The sequence below is a fragment of the Vanacampus margaritifer genome, chromosome 1 (assembly GCF_051991255.1).
Source record: "Vanacampus margaritifer isolate UIUO_Vmar chromosome 1, RoL_Vmar_1.0, whole genome shotgun sequence".
Classification (NCBI taxonomy): Eukaryota; Metazoa; Chordata; class Actinopteri; order Syngnathiformes; family Syngnathidae; genus Vanacampus; species Vanacampus margaritifer.
Window position 1 is genome coordinate 12,893,095 of NC_135432.1, and position 18,221 is coordinate 12,911,315.

Sequence of the window (18,221 nt, forward strand, 5' to 3'; positions counted from 1 at the left end):
ATTGTGTTCCAATTTAAATTGAGCAAAAATATCTTTGCGAAGGAAGATTTTTAATCTTTAACCTCTTGTATTGGTTCCAATAACGGTGTACGTAGGTTGACTTGAAATATTGGGGCATATTTTTGAGGGTATAACAGTATATATTGTACAAATATGATTGCCAGCCTATTTCCTTGTACTTCCAACTATACATAGATCTATGTGAATTTGTCACCCCAACACCCCAACCCTCCCACACCCCACCTGTGTGTAGCCTCTCTGCACTGTGGCAAACAGCTGTATTATGTCATTAGTCATATCAGGAGGGGATTAGTAAGAGAAACCGTCTTAAGGACGTGATCCCGGGGAGGGGGGGTGCCACATACTGCTTGTATTACTGTCAGCTCGGCCTCCTGAGTAGACTGAGAGTTGCTTTTCCGGCATCTCTCAATAGGACCTGTAAAGTAACTTGACACACAGACGTGCACCCCCTGCTGGAGTTCAGTCTCCTTCCAGTGTGGATTTCTCATCTTTGAAAGTGCTTGTATTGGAGAGTCAATATCACCAAGGTGCCTTTGGGACTTGCCCATTTCATTAAAAAAAAAAAAAGTTTAGATTTTCAATTAAACTTCATTCATTGAATATGATATTCAATGTATTAAGTTGATATTATGCTGTTAGAAATGCATATTGCGGCCACACTTTGTCTTTTAATCAATTACCTGCAAAATTGCAATGAAAATGAAAAAGCTAATTAGTAATTCATGAAGACATGGTGAACCTTCATGAAGAAATATTCAGTGAGCACTGAGCAAGCCTATTAACGTACATTTTTTACTGCTTCATATTGTGTTCCATTTTCATTTCACTGTTTCGTTTTCATCAGGGCCATAGTAACAATAATTATTTTCCACCATAATTCACAAATAGATTATTTTAAGAAATTTAAATGTGATTCCCAGGATTTGTTTTCATGTTTTGTCTGTATTACAGAGCCTCAGTTTTCATTTTGAACTGGCAAAGTACTTGTTTGTCCTGCTGTTGTTTTACAAAATATGTTACATTGCATCATAGCAAATGGTGAATAAAAGGTAAACAAGCTTTTAAAAAAAACAAAGTGCAGCAATCATTTGCTGTTTCTGCTATTGGAATGAATTAAGTGACTTTATTATTTGTTGCAGTGTTCCAGGCATCAATCAACTTTTTAGGATGAACCAAAAGTAGTATAGAATTCAAGAAAGAAGGGGTTAACGAAACTGCTGGAATGGAGAGTGTGAGCGGTAGTATACACAATAAGCAAAAAATGAAGATAAGGTTGGATCTTACCAATAAATACTTTATCGCTAAACATGGTATTTGTCTGCGGGACTGAAGAGAGGATCAATTAACCAAGCGGTACAGTTCACAGTGGTGAGCGATAAACCATTTTCAAACTGCACTCACTCAGTGTGAATTGGTCGCACGGCAGCACGGAAAGACGACTGTCCCGAATGCCTCTGTGCCCATTTTTTGGAAGTGCTGATGTAGAAGCCTATCAGCTAGTAAAAACTGAGTATTTTGCTGCTGGTTTAGGTAAGAAAGAGACAACATCTCTATTTTATTGTTGCAAACGAAACACCTGGCTATGCTGATTTTAAGAAGGAAAAGATGAGCAGCGAGCTGGGGGTAGAGGCTCGCTGGTTGGGGTGGCTTAGTGGCGGTTTGTTGGTGTTGCTGAAGGAAATACATTTGTGTTGTTTGCACATAAATGGGCAAGAAGTTTACTGATAACATGGTTGATATAGTTGATGTAAATACTAAAGTGTGCTGGACCAAGTATAGAACTCTGCGGGACACCACTGAGAATTGCTAACGGGTCTAAGAGAAGGCTTACTGAAGCTGTTCACAGCTCACTTTTTTTTCTTTTTTTTTTTCAGGAGAGCTCAGTATTGTTCATTCGATTTGACATCATCATTGCTCTCCTTTTTAAAAAATAATAATAATAATAAAAATAAAAAAAATTCTCATTTTTCTTTCTTTTTTCTTTTTTTTCTTTTTTTTATAAATATACATATATATACATATACACATATATATATATATACACTTTTTTTGTATGTGGGTGAGGATGTGTATGTGCGTGTGTGTGTGTGCGTGCGTGCGTGCGAGCGTGTGTGTATTCATCAGTTCACCTAAAGCCCATTAAAAAAAATCCCATACTAATAATATAATATAATAATAAATTGCCAAATGCAGAAACATCAATGTAAGTTATCACGATGTAGTGGCTCTCGCTAACAGGCAGAATTAAGTAACCAGAATTAGGTTAAAAATTTCTATATACGTAGACCATGTTTCTATAAATTTTGATATTTGGTTTTTATTTGAGGCAGATATTTTTTCCATTAAAATGTGATTTATGAGGAGGTTAGACCATTGGTCGATATTCAGAGCTCACTAACTGCATGTGCTCAGAGCAGTAGCTGTAAAACCAGCATTCCATAATTTTAATGTAACAATTGACAGAATCAAATATATTTGCCAGATCCACAAAAACAGCGGCACATCAAAATCTTTGGGTACTCTGGCGTCCTACCAAATTCCAATAACATGCATGCTAGATTCATTAAAAACTGTAAATTGGTCAGTGAATGTGAGTGTACCCTTCTTTTACCCAAAGCTCACTCGTGACCCTGAACAGGATAAGTGGTAGAAAATGAAAAAATGCTTGGATGGCTGATCAATGAGAGTGAGCGGGCCGACCGCCCCCAAAATAAAGCCGCGCTCGTTGCTGACACATAAAGCATATTAGTGAATGAATAATTGCATAAGTAGATGTAGTAATTGCATATGCTGAGGGCTTGCCTGACAACAAGATGGAGGCAGACATAAAAACAACGAGCGGTTCCACTTAAAAGAACATAATCAAAGACAAAAAGATAAAAGTGCATACACAAACACGGCAAGCAGTAGGACAAGCTTCAAGCTAAACAAGCAAAAGGAGAAAAAATGGCCACGTGTGTGCGTGCGTGCGTGTGTGTGTGTGTGTTCTTATTATAATCTGTCAACAGAGGCTTTATTCTGTCATTTTGCAGCCTTTGGGACATCATTTGCTCTTCACCTTTCCTTCCTATTCACTACTAGCCACACAAACAGGTCTCCCAAAAAAAGCAGAGAAAGAACACACACACAACAGAACCTAATTATTTCGGGCCAATGGCCACCATGATTACTGTAGCGTTGTTCCTAAAGAAGACAGTTGCAATGTGGTGTCGACTCTATTGAGCTGTCACACGTAATGAGTAAGCCATGACATGGCTGGAGTGCCATTATCTCAATTGGTCCTTTTTCATAACTCTTGCTGCTAGTAAGACCACCTCCCGGCCCCCACATGGCAGAAAGTCAAGTCACCACAGACTCATTAGCCAACGGCAGCGAGGGAAAAAAGGAAATTGTCAAAATTAAATTGTGGTTTGAAATAACGATCTTGAACACCAAGTCAGAAATCTGGTGCAATTGAGTTTAAATGGCATATTCATGACAAGCAAACACGAGTAGCCACAATTGTACTCGAGTAAGAGTACTGAGTAAGAGTAAATGAAAAAAGCTACTCAAGAACTTTGTATGCAGTCATGCCACTGCCAGGCTCTGTTTAATTGGTCAAATAGAGTCCAATGTCACTTGTGGTCCCGTTGGATTTGTGAAACAGTAGTGATGATGTGACAGCACCCACGGCGGAAGTCTCTCTGACTCTCAAGCAATAATAGATGAATACAAATAAAAGTAACCAGCAGGTTGTACAGAGAAACTGTAATGTTCCTTCAAAACAAAAATACTCACATAACATTTAAAGGTGTGTTGTATTAAAACTACTCTGACATGTGCACTTAATCCTAAAAATCCTTTTAGTAAATGTGAAGGAGTAAATGCATCGTACTGCTAGCCACCTCTGACTACATGACATCTGTACATGCATTTGGAAACATCTCAAATAGTATTAAGTTGACTCACTACTTACGATGTAGAACGCACTACCTCCTTCTCAAAAGAGAAACTATTACTTTAGCGTGTTAACTAACTACAACCTTGACTAATAAATGTAATGAGCTAAGATAGGAAAAGCCTCAAGTGAATGCAGATTGAATGAAATCAATCCAAACAAAACCATCTTCTCAGCAAACCATCAAATGGTAAAATTGTGTTTTTTTTTGTTAATCTATTTCATATCCTGTTGCAGAATGCCTAGGAGTATGTTTTATATATATATATTTTGATAAATTAGCAACTCTGAGCTAGTTCAAAAAAAAGGGTTAAAATTGGAAAAACATATATTTTGGTGTTCAGTGAATTTATGGCAGTCATTTAATGCATAATTCATAATTTTCCAAAGAAGAAAAGGGTTCTTGGGTTCTCCAGGGTTAAGAGAAAGACAGTTTGCTAAATATGCAGTATATGGACATTATCTGCGCAAATGAAGGGAAACCGATGATGACAGCACGCCACAGTCGCTCATAAGGGAGATGGATGGTTTTCAGCTCACATACACCCGGTTCATCACTCATGTCACAGACAAACAAACACACATGCATGTCCTTAGAGTTCATATTCACACCTCCCTCATGTTCTCTAATATTTGGGCCTTATTAAAATTCTGGATGTGCCACTTGCGCTTCATGTGCTAGACTGCAGTGTCAACAATGGCCATCGAAAGCACTTGTGATCACTGGCACACGCACACACACAGAAAATGTATTTTCGCATAACCTCATTTGTTAACGAGATAGCCCACTGTCCGTGTAGCCATGTTGTTCCATTTATCGTTTTGATATTAGCATCTTCCTAGTAATGCTGTACATTTACAGTTGTTTGCTACCATGTTCCCAATACAGACGTGATAACGAGACTATTTCAGAGTTATACAAGCACTCTTCAAAGTAATTTTAGCAATGAAGCTAACGCTAACACAACAGGACAAGCGTTCAGGCTTGTCCACTGATAGTACAAACCACTTAAAAGGTGATCCGGGTAAAAGCCATTGTACAAGCAAAATGATTATGAAGCCATTATTTGATGACAAAGTGACTGATTACATTAAACCATTTCGGATCCTTACAGTATCTCTGCCAAATTTGATTGTGGTATTATACAATTGTATTCCATCAACTCCTTACAGTTATGCTGCTTTTCTCCCGCACATTTCTTCCTCATTTTGCATATCTCTACTCAATGTTAATCTGTTTTCATTGGCAGGAAATCCAGGATTCGATACGTATGCTAACATAAGTAGCATAAGTAGCATTATCATAATTGCTATGCCTTAAGTCTAGGCACTGCACATACCGGTACAATACTCCAGTCTCCACTTTGCTGCAGCGGTGTGTTTGGTGGAGTCAGAGATGAGTGAAAACATATGCAAAGACTGAGAACTGTATAGCGTAGTTTTCCACTGACACACTAACTTGAGCGCCTTCATTAACATCAACAGTTATCTGGCGCTATTGTAACATAGCCTATAGTTAGTGAAGACATTTAACATTTTCAATTTGTGGTTTTACTGTTTTTTGAATTTACTTATAGGCATATCAATGTGATATAATCATGAGTGTTTAAAAGAATACAGTGGGATGATGATTTTGTGAACTCTTATTGATCTTTGTACCCCCAAAGCTATTGAAGATAGAATGCGCATGATGTTATCAGAGTCTTTTGTCATTAGAGACTAAAAGTCTGGGGTCAGATCCTGATTGCATTTGTTCCCCCAGTCAAGAAGGGGAACTATATTTAAATGTCTGTTTACTAATAACATTACACCTTTGTTTAACCTGGAGTCGACATGTCTGTCCTTTGTTCAATCAAGAGGCGGGAAGAGGAACCTTTTATCTTTTGAGTATAAATGAGTCGATGTTCTGTAGATTGTTACACACTTGGGGGCCCGGCGTTACATTCAGAATTGGGTGTCCTGACTGTGTCTTTAGAAGCTTCTAAATAAATCCTTGCAAGGAACCTTCTTCATCAGATCCTGAATACAATTATTTGGACACGCAAAGATTACACTTAATATAGTAATCAAAATATTCCTTCATTAGCTAGCTAGTTTTAAGCCTACCTACAGTATATGCCCTGAAAACTATATTATCCCTTCAGATGGTTCTCTGGTGAGGTTGCATAAGTGTGCCTCGTTGTTGGCTGTGAGTGTGCGCATGTCACACAGAGAAAAGTGAGAAGGGCAACTTGAAAGAGTGTTCGAGCTTGTATGACCACTTTGGAGTGCCTTTTTGTTGCCCAGATGAGACCCGGTGGGATATTTTCCAGCCCCCAGTGATTTCAAGTGGATATATTTTGCAATTAGTTAGGTAAGTGTCGGCATAAGACAGATGCTAAAAGTAGCATCCATTTTTCAGGTCATACTTGTAATAATGGTGTTAGATTGAATGTTGAGCAGTTTAAGCACATTCAGGGGGTATGACCACAGCGTTCGAAAGAAAATTTGTCAGGTTTGTTAACAAGACTCTTCTGTGGTCTGTCAAAGTGATACGACATTTATTTTCACTTTACAAGGACTTTAATCTCTAACAGCCACATAGAATGAATCCGACCCCTGTTCTCTTCTACTGTATTGTTGTTTGTTGGTATGCCTCATTTGGGCTGTTTTCAGTACAGTGTGGGATTTACAGCAGAGCGCACCTGAGCCAGTACTAGTCAGTGTGAAAGTGACATAATAACCTAAGATGGTAGATGTTCACTCAGAGTGCAGATGACAAGCGATGTCAAAGAATTGAAACACTCAATACCACTGAGACTGACTATCAGCCGCTTCATTAATTTGTTAATAACTGCAACACTAATCATTATTTAATCTCACTTAGGTGATCCAGCTGTCAGCAACTCCCACTCTACTCGGCAGACTATCGTTCTTCAGGCTCACTTGCATCAGATTTCTCACTGTCGTCCTCAACTCGTCTCCGTTGTGTAGTCAAGGGAGAGAGTAAGAGGCTCGGTAAACAGTGGTTCTGCAAAAATGTTTTGCTCTGTATACCCAGGTAATGGTGGCAGTAATGGAGTTTGTTCATGCTCACGTAATCTGCCCAGCTGCTGTTGCTATTCTTCTTTGACACGCTGCTCCGTTCCACAGCAGGTGCTCCTGTTGTTGGAGCCGTCGCCCATGCTGTCCCGCGCAAGTCATTCGGGAGTAGAACAACGTACTGTATGTTTGTGTAGGCCTATTTCCAGAAAGAAGTGTGTCTCGAAAAAAAGAGGAAAAAAATCTGTGCATATTTGTGTGCACATAGAGTGAGGTGTGTAGTAGAGGGACTGGTAAAAAAAAAAAGTTAAGAAATAGATGTGTTTGCATGTTTTAGCTCACCTTTGGGAGGTGGAATAAGAAAGACCAGGACTGGCGGCTAGGAAGGAATTTACAGGACCCGATCTTCCAGAAACAATTTCTTGATGTGGGTTACACACATTTTGAGTGGCTACTCGCTCCCTCTGGGCCTCAGCATACAACACACGGCGACTGGAGATAGCCAATCAAATGCACAACACTCTTTTATAGGACACCTGCTTTTTATTTATTATCATCTATCTGCTGTTAAAGTCCTTCCATCCCTCCCCACCCACCCTCACCCTTTTTCTATCCACTCTGGCAAGGTCTCCTTGTCATTCAATCACATTTTCATTCTTGTCCTTTGTTCAGTCTGCACTTTTTTCTTCCCATCAGGCACAGCTGCAGCATAAAGCAAATGAAAAAGAAATCGCCTTTTATGGGACACAATTCTTCTGGTGGCTCTATTTGTCTCATTTCTCGGTCGCGCCTTCGCTCTTTTGTTCACTGTACAGGAGCTTTGACATTATCCCCATGGCCCAGAGGGCTTATTGCTAGAAGAGTAAGATAGAAGTTAGAGAAAAAGATGAAGGCAGTGTTTTAAATGTCTATACTGTTATGGGAACACTGTATTTTGAGTGCATTTTGGGTCGTGTGTGTCTGTATTTAAATGTTTCATGCATATATAAGTACTTTCATCACCAACCATCAATATAATATATATATATATATATGTGAACCACAGATATTCTTTTGTCCACATGACGACACCATGTACACATTATAAACCAGAAGAACTCTGACTGTAGTCGGGTTTCCATCCAATTGTTTAAAAAATTTTAAGCAAATTTAGTGAAAATGCGACTTATGCCTGTTTCCATCTGTTCTTCTTTTGCGAATTTTGAGAGGGGACTCCGCCGCTGTAGGTGGCGGTATACACCATAGAGATGTGATCCACCAGTAATTTAAAAGAAGAAGAAGAACAATAACAGGGAAGCGACTGCGCCGTGCGATGACCTCGTATGAGTTTGCTTTTGTAATTCTTAATAAACCATGTAGCGTTTCTTTGCTGTTTTCCATCTAAAATAGCGTTAATATTCACTTCTTTCATTAATTCAAAAAACATTTAAAAAAACTCGCCCCCCCAAACATACCTTACTTTATCGTCTGACATTGCTTTGGGACTACAAACGTTCGTGTGACATAATATCCAGTCAAAATGGTCTTACTAGCGTTTATTCGCAAAACCTGTTTCCATCGCCAAAATTAGCATTTTCCTTTTTTTTTTGATACGCTTCAAAATCCACCTCCTCTAAGCGTAAAAACTTTTTTGAGAATTTTGGGCCCTTTTTCAGGTTTCTAGCATTTCCATTCAATTGTATTTTCACATTTCTTGAGAATTCTAGTAAAAATGGGTGGATGGAAACCCAACCTGTGTGTGTGTGTGCATGCCTTTTTGAAGGTTTGAGTCTGCTTTGTTGAGTTACGTGGAAGAGACTCATGTGGACGTGCCATTGGTCAGCTATTTCCTGGCTATATTATTAGTAACTGTTGTCAACAGTATAGTTAAGGTTATGGCTAGTTCTCTAAGAATGTGCTTTTGATTACTGTATTTTGTTACCGTTTGTTGAATAACGCAATTGGAAGTTTATCAGCAGCTGTTTCCATATTCTCTACATTTAGATATTCCATTTGTTATGGATTACAATTCATTCTAATTAACAGGGGTAAAATACTCTCTTTAATGTAGACCAAAAAATGTGTAATTTATTCATACACAGTACCAAATTTTATACTAAAGAAGCAACACAAAGTGCTTCAGAGAAAGGAACTAAATCCCAACTATACCTTTGACGTCTCAGTATCGGTTTAGTGTATTACAGAAAATTCCATAATCAATTTACACATAACAAGTAAAGACAATAAACTATGCTGCATTTTTCAGCAATTTCCTTAATTTCACACTGAGAGCATTGAAAAAAAAAATCTGAAAATGCAAATCCTGGGCACAAATAAAGGTGTACAAGTGTGCCATTCTAGTTACATACTGGTGTTTTCCTTGGCATCCTATCAGTCAACAACTTCATCCCACCCTCTCTCCATCACTCCCTGCTGTCAGTCATTTCTCTCTGCAGCTTTTCGATCTCATTAAATTGCAACTTCTCACTCATACTCTTCAGTGGGTCTTGTAAAAGTGAAGTGGGAGCAGGAGCAGCTGGATGCCAAAATATAGCTGCAGTTGGAATAACCTTATTTGTTGCAATTGAAAACCACTTTGCATTCACACGGTGATGCTTTGAGGTTGTAAAAAATTCAATAAAATGAAAGCAATTTGAGAGCCTCAAGGATCAGAAGACGGATGGATGTCACTTGTTACCTCTGCATAAACAGATTAGGCCAAAACATAAAACACCCCCTACTGCACATGATTTTGCATAACCAGAGAAGTATTTGTCTGCACCCCTTCATTACCATGTATCCATTTATTTTATATACATGTCCTTAATCAGGTTGCAGGTGAGCTGCAGCCTATCCTATAGCTGACTTTGTGTGGGCCACCAGCCAATCGCAGGACATATTCTATAACAAACAACCATTCACACTCACATTCACATCTAATACAGACAATTTTAAATCTTCCGTGAACCTTAAGTGCAGCTTTTTGAAATGTCGGAGTAACCTACAGGAGCAGAGATTCAAATCCATAATCTCAAACTATGAAGCACCATGCTGCCCACCCTACTAGTGTTATTTTCCTCTCACCGACACTTTTTGAGTGTAGCTTTTCTGTTGGAGCAAGCACCATAAAGGCAAGGTGGCATGGGTCTGTAATAAAGAAACACAAAGCTCTGACTTCATTCCTACCAACCATTTGGGATGAACTCGAAGACCTTGCACCACACAGATGTTCTTATAAAGAATGAATCAAATTTCCCGTAGACTCAAACATCTAAAAGAGAGTCTTCCCAGAGGTTGGGGGGGACCTATTCCACACTATAAATTAATTTTCCATTAATATCATGGGTATGTGTTCAATTATGAACTCATATATTTTAAATGGTAATTAGGAGAAATTAAAATGTAACACATGTTGCAATATCAACAACGCAAACGCCAACTTTTTGTAAAATAAAAAAAAACAACTGAATGTGGTCCCACATGTAAGCTACAAGCAGTATAGTGTGCGCGTGCGTGTGTTCTGAACTCGTACACCCGCAATCATTAGTCTTCGCAATATAATGGCAAGCATGATCATAACTAGTGAGAGCAGATGAGCAGGCAGTTTGGCACATTGTTTTGCCCTTTTACAAAATGACACTAGCTTGATGCTTCTCAAATGAATTCATTATTATTATTTTTCAATACAATTAAAATAAGCGACAGAGTGTTCGTGAACTTTGTTGTCACTTTATCCTCGAAGATGCGCAGGAATCAAACCCAGCTCCATTACCAAGTGTGTGGCATGATCCATACCTGTTGGCGTGGTGTGGTCTGGTTCTGTTATCCCTGAGAGCAGACTTCTATCCTCATTGCCGCTCCGCTAGCCGCGAGAGAAGGGTTCTCATCCCCTCTCCGGTCAAATTTTCACGGCTTCTGGGACTCGACTGGCGTGGGAAAGTTGCACCATAAACATCCGCCTCAACAATCGCGCTGCAGAGACAAGACCGCGGCACCAGACACGTTTTCCTGGTTGCCCTCTCCGGTAAAAGGTCCACTGAAAGTTCCGTGCCCGTCTCCCCTTTTTTGGCACAGGGATGGCAGCGAGAGAAACTTAGTTGTGGAGCCCGGCGGCAAACATGGCACAAAAATCCAAGTTAAAGCCGTTCATCAGGCTTTGCTGCGTCCAGAATCCTTCTTTATCCGGTGTGATGCAAACGACGAGAACGTGCCGGGACAGATGTGTGCTGCTGTTAGAATGAGACAGGCTGTTGGTTGGTGCACTCCTGCAGGATGAGTTTCTGTGCCTGACTGTCGGGTCGCCTGGAAGTGGAGCAGCGCCCTCTAGCGGGCAGATGGGGTGACCGCTGACCAGAGTCAAGAGTCAGAGACTGGGTCCTTGAGTTATTACTAATCAACTTTCAAACTTGAAATTAACAAAACAAAATATTTGGAGGGTTTTAGTTGTTAATAGGTGTGGGGACTGGTCTGTCTAGGTATTTAGTTGTGTGCAGTGGTGGACAATCTTTTTTTTTCTCAAGGGCCACACTTCACATTTTTTTAAAGGAAACCAACCAAATGTATTTTTAATGAACAAAACTGAATAAAATAGATTGTAGCCACTTTTAGAAAAAAAACATCTAAAGGAAGGCAACAAATATTAGAGGACTGTTTATGATGGGCTGAATTAAAGAATGGGGCGAGCTGTATGTGATCCCAGGGTCATACTTCTGCATACAAGTATTGTAGACACTTGACAGCACTAGACAGATATTTTTGCCCCACCCTTTGTTTTTCCTAATGTACAGTAAAACTTCTGCACCATGAAGTGAAGTAGGTGCTTCTATTATGTTGCCTCTTATATGAAAGCAAACAATTTAGTAGAAAATTGCATGGAATCTACATAGTCACGTCTTCCTCCCACAATACAAAAAAACATGCTTATTAGTTTAATTGGAGACTCTAAATAGACTGTAGGTGTAATTAAGTATAATTGTATGCCATTCAATGTGAAAGCTACTTGACAATATCACATATCAACGCCTTCTTAATAATCACCTAAGTAATTTTTCTGATTTTTCAGGAGACACAAAAGATTGAACCATTTGCATCATGAGGAGATGATTTAGGCAAATAATTTTTTGGGTCAAAAAAATGACTTGGGAATTACTTTAAGAGGGTGACGATATACTTTGTCCATCATCCACCCACTTGGTCTAAATCTAAACCATCACAACTTTGGACATAAACCTCTATATCCCATCCTAAATCTCATTCTGTAGCTGGAACGTTCCGTTTTAGCTCTTAAAATGTCATTTCATGATGCGGAAATGTTCCTTACTGTCTTGGTTGTGAGAAGTTCAAATTAAATTGAATGCACTTTGCCCAATTATAAACCAGTACAATTCATGGGGGATAGGGAACGAGCTAACCACGAATACCTCAAATCTGTGTGTTGTATATTTACCGGTCAAATAGACAGAGCATTTGGATTTGTGTGTGCTCGTGCTAACTGAGGTGATGATGAATAGTTGCACACATGGATGGCAGTGTAATTGATCCATATTGGGGGTGTGATTGTGAGTGTGTGTGAGTGTGTGTACGTAAGGAGGTCTGGTACCACTCGTATATCATCGCAACCAGTGAGCTAATCTGTTCCTCCGTCAGAGAGTTCACATTACTGATCTCTCCTTTCCGACCTCCTTAGCAACACTCTTCTGTTCTCTGTTTTCACCTCGCCGTCTTTGCGCATCGCTATCTCTGATCCCACCATGTTATCTTGCTATTACTCCTCCATCGTTGCTTGCTGTTTCAAGTAGCATTCGTGGATAGCGCACCCATGGGATTTGTCTTGGGCTCTGTTAACTGGCAGAAACACTTCAAGTCGACATGTGGACCTCAAGATAACAGACGCATGCTTGGAAGAAGTCATCGCTGCTTGGAAGCCCTCAAAAATCATCCCTACTCCTTTGGGATGAGTGGCATTTGCACGCGTACACCCTCACGCAGTCATTTGTGAACACGCTCCAGTTGGTGGCCTCCCAGTGACACAAACAGGGATTTAGACGGGCCAAACGCAGACCTTTGTGGATTTCTGTGTCCGAAAAGATAGACCGTTTCCCTAGAGAGGAGCTTTGCAGACCGCATGACCATATTAGTCGACTCAGCGTAAACATGTAGGCTACAACATCAACAAGGCTCAGAGTAGGTCAGAGTCGTCTGATCACTTTTGTTTGTCAAAACATTTCCTTCAGTTGCGGAAATGAACTGAAAAGCAGATGGAAGATATGCACTACAGTACATGCAGCAAAATCCTGCTGGTCCCTGAGATAATCCTTCCAAACATTTGCCACATGGCACACATTCATGATCAGAGCCGTTAAAGACCCTTTAGAGATTTGTTTCTACATAGAGTACATTATACATGTTTGAAGATAATTGCTGAAAACGTGCGAAGACTGCCAACTACTGTATGTTGTATGTGATACTGCGTTAAACTCTTTTTCACCATTTCAGTTGTTCAGATTTTCTTTCTTTCTTTTTCTTTTTTAGCTAAAATTGTGCTGTGTGACCCTCTACCACAATTGCAACGTGCAGTTAGCCAGATAGCTATGCAACTTCCCGTCACATAGTCTGCTGGCTTGGGCGCTTTAGAGCGCCTCGTTGTTGGCAGTGAGTGCATGCTCGCCATGCAGAGAAAAGCAGAATAGCCAGGAGGGGAGAGAGAGAACAAAAAAAACAGCCAGCAAGAAGCCTGACTTGTCAGCTAGCGTAGTGGATGTAACAGGTAGTGTGTGGACAAGGACTTTGGACTGTTGTGGCTGCTTTTGAGCACCTTTTTGTCACGACAACCTTGCGGGATATTCCAGACACTGTCTGGAGGCTTTATAAGCAGATTTCTTTATTATTTTTTTTGTCAGGGTTTTTGACAACACTCTTCTGTGTTGTGGCAAAATCTTTCGCTTTATGGGGACTTTAATTTATGTTGATTTTATGAATTTATATTGGGCAAAAAGGTCAGTTGTTTTCATAATTAAAACCCTGGAGAACCCACGGGGTCAAATTTGGCCCCTATAAATTCTGCTACTCAAATAACAAAGACCTTTTTTTTTTTTTTTTTTTACAAATTTAACTTCAAAAGTCCAGAGTGCCACTTCTGACCCCTGCATGGGGCCATCTAGTGGATGAATATTGCACTTAAATGAGCCAGAGTGGTGGTGACAAGATGGCTGGCAACATGCTGTTTTGTTGAGCTGGAAATCAATCCAAACAAAACCATCTTCTCAGCAAACCATCAGATGGTAAAATTGTGTCTTTTTTTGTTAATCTATTATGTTTTATATATATATATATATATATATATATATATATATATTGATGAATTAGCAACTCTGAGCTTGTACAAAAAACAATTGTTTAAATTGAAAAAACATATATTTTGGTGTTCAGTGAACTTATAGCAGTCATTCAATGTATAATTCATAATTTTCCAAAGGAAAAAAGGGTTCTTGGGTTCTCCAGGGTTAAGAGTATTTGATCAAGACCCAGAAAAATACAATGTTTTTAAAAAGTAACACAAATCAATTGCTTGGGGGGGGGGGGGTCGACAGTTACATACACATACATTATTTTTTTGAAATAAATGAGTGTTATGAAACTATGCACAAACAAACACCGTGTGACACAAGATGTCCGCCACTTGAAATGGATTTTTAAAAAAAACGTGTTAATTTTGTTGTTTAATTCATTTTCATTTCCAACAAACACAATATAATCAGAATATCTCGCATGGAACATTAGAAAGACACATTTTTTACCTGACTTCTCCTTTAATTGGCATATGTAGCTACGTTATCGCCTGGAAATGCACGTGTGCGCACACACACCATGTACACACAGACTTTAGTTTTGCCCTGGCAGGCAGTCACACCAACATTAGCATATGAAAGACAGCAGCTGGAACGTGTAGCTGTCAGTGTTGTTGTTGTTGTTGCTTGTTGTGTTATCCATTCGAATGGCAGCTCCTCTGTTCTTGCTGAACCAAAGCGCCCACTTGCATTTCCTCCGGTCTTTCCGTGAGTCTCGCGCCGCCCGTCAATCACACTTTGTCTTTGCCTCTCACACTGCGTGTGGCTAATCATCCCCCTCGGGAAATGTAAGCAAGATGTATGGACACTACAAAGAGTGTTGAGAAATTATGTAAAATGTGTCATTTCTCAAATAAATTCCAAACATACGCTGTCATATTTAGCAAATTTTCAAATCGGTCTTGTCCTTTTGTTGGTTTCTATGCCGTTTTGAGCATATGGTATTTTAAACGAAGACTGGTCGCCAGCAAATTGCAAGGCACATAGATTTAAAAAAAAACATTCACACTGACATGCAAAAGTTCAGATAATTTAGTATCTTCTTCATTATCTTCTTTAGTGTTTTTGGAATGTAGGAGGAAGTGCGAGTACTGAAGAGGAATAAAGGAATTTTGTCCTCTTTGCGTGTTCCAAAAATGAAGATAGATTTAATGTAAGAAAAATACACCTTTGCAAAAATGATTTTTAATCTTTCAGAGATCTCTGGGCATTCCAACAGCTTCCGATTTCATCACTTAAAGAACGTGGGATTTCAGAGCGTCAAAATGTACTCTTCTACGTGTACAATAGCTTCTTATAGTTAAAAAGACCTCCTCCTTTTCATTTGTAGACTAAACATACTCTCTGGTACTTTTCCGTGAGCAGATGGCGTAAACAAGGTCAGGTGGATGTTTTTGAGACGTGAGAATGTGTTATATAGTTGAAGGATTTTCCCATAGCAAAATCTCACAAACAAGTTGAACCAAATTTACGGTGGCCGTGACTGATGAAGAAAGTAAAGAGTGTGTGTGTGTGTTATTTCAAAGCTAATTTTGTTTTCAAGACCGAAATGTGTTTTCGCACAAAGCGCTGAGAAGGAACTTTTTTTAGACTAAATAGTATGTCCCAGCTTAAGGCCAGACCATACAAGGTCGACATCATCTGCTCTGCTCAGGACACAAAACATTTCGACAAGGTTAATGTGAAGAATTAAAATGTTCATAATGTGTAACAATAGTTGATATATGAAATTAGGTATTAAAAATGTTATAATATCTTTCAGTACCTGCATGGGAAATTGCACACAACCACGAGTGGACGCCATACAAGGAGGCTGGATTTGGATCCCCAACCTCATTACTGTAAATGTGCAAACCACTCAAACTGTGCCGCTATAATTGTATTGTTTTAAATCGACGGAATGTCCTTTTTTGAAGCATGCTTAAGAGAACTTTCAACACTGCAAGTTCTGGAGTTACAAAAAAAAAAAGTTACATTGGACCATTTATACCAGGCTGTATGAAGTTGAAAAGCAGAGCTGCCCTCGGCAACGAAGGCTTTATGTCAGATAACAGCGGGGTGCAACCTACCATCTCAACTTTCTCCTCTTGTCTGTTTCCCCCCCTTCCCTTTTTCACTCAAAGATGTAAATGTTCAAACGGACTAATTCCTTCAAAGCTGCAATGAGCATGAAAGGCCAGTCTCCTCCCGCATTGCTAATTGGTGGCCTCACATCTCTGCATGAAAGCCCAGTGAGCCTTGCTCGAGACTCTCATTAGCGGCAGCGACAGCGCAGTTACAGTAGCTGCATTAAATTTACATTACAGACATTCTAGACACACCTTCACTGGCCTTCTCAGTCAGATTCAAATGTTGGATGTCGTTTACGCCGGCAGTATTATATTTCTACTAATGGCTAGACTGCCTTGAGAGTCTGTCTGTCTTTCTGTCTGTCTATCCATCTCCATTTGTGAAATTTTTGTGGACATTTTTGTGGAAATTTTTGTGGAAATTTTGTGGAATTTTTTTGTGGAATTTTTTGTGGAATTTTTTGTGGAATTTTTTGTGGAATTTTTTGTGGAATTTTTTGTGGAATTTTTTATGGAAATTTTACTAGACAAAAAAAAAAAGTTGGTTTCTTTAAGTTATGGTGGAAATTGTGACTTCCAAGTCTTTAATTCTATTCATATGACTGTTTATTGACTGAGTCACCTGCTGTCTCACTTGGGGGGTTGTGGACATTTTTGTGGACATTTTTGTGGACATTTTTGTGGACATTTTTGTGAATTTTTTTGTGGAAATTTTTGCAGAAATTTTTGTGGATATTTTTATGTAAATTTTACTAGACAAAAAAAAAGTTGGTTTCTTTAAGTCTTGGTGGAAATTGTGTCTGACTTCCAAGGCTTTAATTCTATTCATATGACTGTTTATTGACTCAGTCACCTGCTGTCTCACTTGGGGGGGGTGGGGGTGATGATGCCCTAACTTATCAGATGTCCATGTGTGAAGTGTTATCCTATACGTGCACCGTGATATGCACACCAGCTGGAAAGCTGGGAGCAAGTGCAAGGAGAGAGGCTGCAATAAGACTCGTTGCCATGGCTTTTTAAAACATTCAGTAGTGAAGGTGAAGATAGGTACAGGTTTGTCTTGCATCCTGACTTGGTGACAGGCACTATGCCAGGAGTTTTTTTCCCCCTCTCTTGAACAATACGAGGCTGAGAAAATAATTGATATATGTATTTTAGAATGTCAAATAAATTGATGGAGGGGAATTACTGGGGCGACACAGATTTCTGATGATGATATAGCACCCCATAGCCCTAGTGGTGGGAGAAAATAGTATTTCTTGATGGTTCACTTTAACATCCAAGAAATTTTATTAGGTGCCAATAAAGCAAATGGCGGACGATATACAATAGACATAAAAAGGCTGCACAGACCTGTTCAAATGCCAGCTTTTTGTGATATCAAAAAATGAGACCAAAACAAATCATTTCATAACTTTTACCACCATTAATGTGACCTACAACCTCTAAAACTTAATTCATTAAATAAACCATGGAATTCAGAGAAAACAGTCATCATCGAGTGGGTAAAATAAGGCACCAAAATAACAATACATTAAGAACTGGACATCTCACCTAAACTGATGAAAAGACAAGAAGAAATATGGTCAGGCAGACTCTTGAGGCTGACAGCAACATTGAATGAGATGCAGGAATTACTGGCAAGTATTGGCTGTTCAGTATAAGTGACAACAATCGCTCATCTTCTTCATATTTCTGCACTAAGGTGTTTATGGCCCGGTTATGCCAACGTTGACCCCCCCCCCCCCCACCCCAAATGTTTTTCTTTATTTCAAATGAGCTATGCATGTTTTATGTCACTTTAATGGTGCTAGGGGAAAAATTAACATTTTATCTTGATCTATTGAT

The 18,221-nt window shown here is 39.3% G+C and overlaps 1 protein-coding gene across 1 annotated transcript in view; it reads right to left on the reverse strand.

Annotated features, from left to right (window-relative positions):
• The window catches only part of LOC144035011 (chemokine-like protein TAFA-2), an 86,832-nt gene extending 75,622 nt beyond the window's left edge, over window positions 1-11,210 (reverse strand). Inside the window, exon 1 of the mRNA XM_077544307.1 lies at window positions 10,754-11,210. The gene's annotated coding sequence lies outside the window, so the exon portion shown is untranslated. The remainder of the gene's footprint in view (window positions 1-10,753) is intronic.
• Window positions 11,211-18,221: the final 7,011 nt, after the last annotated feature.